This window comes from Quercus lobata, chromosome 1 (assembly GCF_001633185.2).
Source record: "Quercus lobata isolate SW786 chromosome 1, ValleyOak3.0 Primary Assembly, whole genome shotgun sequence".
In the NCBI taxonomy this organism is placed as follows: domain Eukaryota; kingdom Viridiplantae; phylum Streptophyta; class Magnoliopsida; order Fagales; family Fagaceae; genus Quercus; species Quercus lobata.
Genome location: NC_044904.1, coordinates 41096034 through 41101633, shown reverse-complemented (window position 1 = coordinate 41101633; position 5600 = coordinate 41096034).

Here is a 5600-nt window from a genome sequence, read left to right as displayed (position 1 = left end):
TCGATGTGTTTGCATGGGACGCCTACGACGCCCCGGGAGTTGATCCTAGCCTTATTTGTCACCACCTGAACGTCAGCCCCTCTTCCACTCCGAAGAAGCAGCCACCCCGACGCTCTTCAAAGGAACATACTAGTGCCGTAAAAGACGAAGTGGCAAAACTGAAAAGAGCGGGGGCTATTAAAGAGGTCTTCTACCCTGAATGGTTGGCAAACACTGTGGTGGTAAAGAAGAAGACAGGGAAATGGAGGGTCTGCGTGGACTTCACGGACCTAAACAAGGCGTGCCCAAAGGACCCATTCCCCCTGCCCCGAATCGACAGATTGGTGGATGCAACCATGGGCCACCCTCGAATAAGTTTCCTGGACGCCTTCCAGGGCTATCATCAGATACCCCTCGCGCTAGAAGACCAGGAGAAGACAGCGTTCATGACGCCCATCGGAAATTATCACTATAAGGTAATGCCGTTTGGGCTGAAGAACGCCGGCTCAACCTACCAAAGGATGATGACCCGGATGTTCGAGCCACAGCTGGGCAAAATCATTGAGGTTTACATAGACGATATGGTTGTGAAGAGTAAAATGGTGTCCGAGCACGTAAAAGACCTTGAAAGAATCTTCGCTATCTTAAGGGAACATCGGTTGCGGCTGAATGCTTCCAAATGTTCATTCGGGGTCGGGTCGGGAAAATTTTTGGGGTACATGGTAACCCACAGGGGAATAGAAGTAAGCCCCGACCAAATCAAGGCAATTAACAATCTACAGGCTCCTCGGAACCCGAAGGAAGTGCAGAAGCTCACTAGTATGATTGCAGCGTTAAACCGGTTCATATCGCGATCAGCGGACCGATGTCGACCTTTTTACCTCCTGATAAACAAGTGGAAAGGGTTTGAATGGTCGGAGGATTGTGTTCGGGCTTTCCAGCAGCTTAAGGAATACTTGTCACGACCACCCATCATGTCCAGCCCTGAGGCAGACGAGGTGCTGTTTGCGTACATCGTTGTAGCTCCCCATACTATAAGCCTGGTACTGATACGGGATGATAATGGGGTGCAGCGACCGGTTTACTATGTGAGCAAATCATTACATGAGGCCGAGGTGAGATACCTACCTCTAGAAAAGGCAATCCTGGCGATAGTACATGCCACACGGAAGCTCCCTCATTACTTTCAGGCGCATACGGTCATCGTCCTAACTCAGCTTCCCCTTCGAGCAGTGCTTCGAAGCGCTGACTACACAGGAAGGATCGCCATGTGGAGTGCGCTTTTGGGGGCATTTGATATCAAATATATGCCCAGATCCTCCATCAAAGGTCAGGTCCTCGTAGACTTGGTAGCGGAGTTCGCTAAACCCTCTATAGAAACAGTAACCAAAAAGAAAGACAAGGATGGAAAAACGGTCGGCGCAATTTCAGCAGAGGGGACCTTGCGTTGGAAGGTCTACGTGGATGGCGCGGCCAACCAAAGAGGATCTGGAGTCGGAATAGTTTTAATATCGCCGGACGGGTGCTGCCATTGAAAAATCACTAAGACTTGGATTCTCGGCTACGAACAATGAAGCCGAATACGAAGCCTTACTTCAAGGAATGACGATGGTTCAAAGATTGGGCGGAAGAATGATAGAGGTATTCTCGGACTCCAGGTTGGTCGTTGGACAAGTGATGGGTGAGCTGGAAGCCAGAGATGCTAGAATGCAGGAGTATCTAGGACAAGTCAAACGCCTACAGACGGGTTTCGAGTCCTTCAATCTGACGCACATTTCCAGGAGTGTAAACACCCATGCAGACTCACTGGCCACTCTAGCCACGTCCTCGGCGCATAATCTGCCGCGATTGATCCTTGTTGAAAATCTAGCCCAGGTAGGTCCCATCAGCAAAAACCCAGCCCAAGTCCATCAGATCAGAAAGAGTCCCAGCTGGATGGACCCCATAAGGGACTTCCTCCAAAGCGACATCTTACTAGAGGAAAAACTAGAGGCCGAGAAGATACGTAGGAACGCTCCTCGGTTCTGGCTATTAGAGGATCACAAACTATATCGGCGCTCCTATTCTGGACCGTACCTACTCTGCGTACATCCAGAAGAGTCCGAGTCTCTACTTGAGGAGTTACACGAGGGAATTTGTAGAAGTCACACCGGAGGAAGGTCGCTGGCGCACAGGGCACTCACCCAAGGATACTGGTGACCGAACATGCAAAGAGAGGCCCAAGAGTACGCTAAGAAGTGCGATTAGTGCCAAAGATTTGCCCCGAATATCCACCAACCCGGAGGGGTTCTCAACCCCTTCTCTAGCCCGTGGCCGTTCGCGTAGTGGGGTCTTGATATTGTCGGACCTTTTCCCAAAGCTGCAGGGAACAAGCGATACATAATAGTTGGAACCGATTACTTCACTAAATGGGTGGAGGCTGAACCTTTGGCCAACATTAGGGATGCGGACGCCCAGAAATTCATCTGGAAGAACATTATCACCCGCTTCGGAACTCCACGTACACTCATTTCCGACAATGGTCTTCAATTCGACAGTAAGGGCTTTAGGGAGTATTGCCACGAGTTTAGGATCATTAACCGATATTCCATCCCTGCCTATCCCCAAGGAAATGGGCAGGTTGAGGCCGTGAACAAGGTCATAATGAACGGACTGAAGAAAAGGCTGGATGAGGCAAAGGGGAGATGGGTAGAAGAGCTCCCGCACGTCCTATGGACCTATCGGACAACGCAACGACGGTCAACCGTTGAGACTCCCTTTTCATTGACTTATGGGGTAGAGGCTGTGCTCCCAATCGAGAACAACTTTCCCACGCTAAGATCTATCTCGTTTACCCCAAACGGTAACGACGAGTTGTTGGGAAGAAGTCTAGACTTAGCCGAGGGAAGAAGGGAAAAAGCAACGATTCATATGGCCTATTATCACCAGAAGCTGAGGCAGGGATATGATGCCAATGTTAAACTGCGACCTCTGGGTCCAGGTGATCTCGTGATGAGGAAGGTTCTCGACAGCGCAAAGAACCCGTCTTGGGGCAAGTTGGGGCCCAATTGGGAAGGACCGTACCGTATAACGTCCGTGGCCGGGATAGGCACCTACTATCTAGAAGATTTGGATGAAAAAACTGTACCTCGACCATGGAATGTAAATAACCTCAGAAGGTATTATTATTAATGAAAATGGCTTAGCCCACGTTTTGTTTCGTAATTATCCTGTGCCTACTGGTCTATTTACAACTATTCATAGTTTTAAACAGAACCTAAGTCCTGCATGACTCCTCGGACCACAGACTTAGGGGAAATTAATACTCATGACAATTTTTATAAGTTTTAAACAGAACCTAAGTCCTGCATGACTCCTCGGACCACAGACTTAAGGGAAATTATTACTTAAGGCAACTATTCATAATTTTAAACAGAACCTAAGTCCTGCATGGCTTCTCGGACCACAGACTTAGGAGAAATTAATACTCATGACAATTTTTATAAGTTTTAAACAGAACCTAAGTCCTGCATGGCTCCTCGGACCACAGACTTAGGGGAAATTATTACTTAAGGCAACTATTCATAGTTTTAAACAGAACCTAAGTCCTGCATGGCTCCTCGGACCACAGACTTAGGAGAAATTAATACTCATGACAATTTTTATAAGTTTTAAACAGAACCTAAGTTCTGCATGGCTCCTCGGACCATAGACTTAGGGGAAATTATTACTTAAGGCAACTATTCATAGTTTTAAACAGAACCTAAGTCCTGCATGGCTCCTCGGACCACAGACTTAGGGGAAATTAATACTCATGACAATTTTTATAAGTTTTAAACAGAACCTAAGTCCTGCATGGCTCCTCGGACCACAGACTTAGGGGAAATTATTACTTAAGGCAACTATTCATAGTTTTAAACAGAACCTAAGTCCTGCATGGCTCCTCGGACCACAGAGTTAGGGGAAATTAATACTCATGACAATTTTTATAAGTTTTAAACAGACCTAAGTCCTGCATGGCTCCTCGGACCATAGACTTAGGGGAAATTATTACTTAAAGCAACCATACAAGTTTTAAACAGAACCTAAGTCCTGCATGTCTCCTCGGACCACAGACTTAGGGGAAATTATTACTTATGATAGATTGGGAGATTATTACTTAAAGGAAATCATTTTAAGGCGTGCGCGTAGTCTGGCACCATTGCAACCCTCATTCAAATGCGATGCCTAACGACCCTTTTTATCTTGATCGTTTACATTTATCTCTGTCGCTGTAAATGTTTATAAAAAAAGAGAAGCAATACTGGCATGCATCCACAGAAAGCAAAGCAAACATTCTATATTAGTATTCCGAGGGCAATACAAAGAGAGGTCCTTACAAAAGAGCGCAAAAATAGGACGATTCTCATTCAAAAAAAAAAAAAGAGAAGAAAAAGAAGAAGGGAATACAAGAATTAAAAGCCTAAAAAGCTAAGCCTTAGCAGGAGGATCTTCTTTTTGCTCGAGCTGAGGGGGAGGAACCTCGATGGTAGAGTCCGTGGCAGGATCCTTCGCCATATCAGGCACAAGGACGGCATCAGGCACCGCCAGATCCTGCTCTGAAGCCACTTGGACGTCATCAGGATTCTCTCGGATCTCCGCAGGATAGAAAATGTTCTCGGGCAGTCTTAGCACCGAATCGGCAGGAACTCCTGCAGCATCAAGGGCATGAGCCCATGAGATGCTGCAGTAGTCCCTGCACACCTCGGGAATCTCCTCGGATAACCTGGCCTCCGTTTCTTGGGCCCCGAGCTGGCGAACAGCATTCTTTTCAACCTCTGTGGCCTCTCGGATCAGCTGGGCCTCCTCTTTGACCCACCGCAGCTCATCCTCGACTTTTTGCAGAGCAGTCTTGAGATCCAGCACTGCCTGCTTCTCGGTGGCGAGGTTGATCTGGGTTGAGTACAGCTCTTTGCGCTGGTCCTCCGCCTGGGTCTCAGCACTTTTCAAACCAGCCTCTGCACTTTTGCGCCGTTGCTCCGACTCCTTGAAATTCTCCGTGAGTTCAAGGTGATCGTGCTTGAGGGACCCCAAGGTTTTCTCCATCTTCGTCCGAGCCTGGGTCTCAGCCTCAGCCCGACTACGGTTACCACGGCAAAATTCCTCAGCCACAAATATCTGCTGAGTAATCTACGAACGAAACAAGATTGCTTTAAAAAATCTAACAAGGTCAAATAAATTAATGAAACAGTAAAAGGATTACTTACCATCGCGAGATCCCTTTTAAGGGATAGGAAGATCTCGGGCTGAGAGAACCGCCTATAAGCCTCCATGTCCCGAGGAAGGAGTAGGGGTTGCTCTAAGGCATCAGCCACGTACCCTACCTGGCCTCGGTTGTACTCTCGGACCGAAGCATTGTAGGGGATGGCAACCCCATCCAGCTCCAACTTGGGGCTCCATGTACACGGGGTAGCGCGCACCTCAGCAAGGTTCTCCTCATCCCGGCTCTCCGAGGAGTTGCCCCTTCTGCTCCTTGGCGCCCGAGTGGTTTTTTACTGCTTGGTCGGCTGGGCAACCACCTCACCCTCCTCAGGAGTGTCAACCGGCCTTTTCTTCTTCAGGTTTGGATTAACCTTAAGGCCAAGATCCAAGGTGTCCTGAGG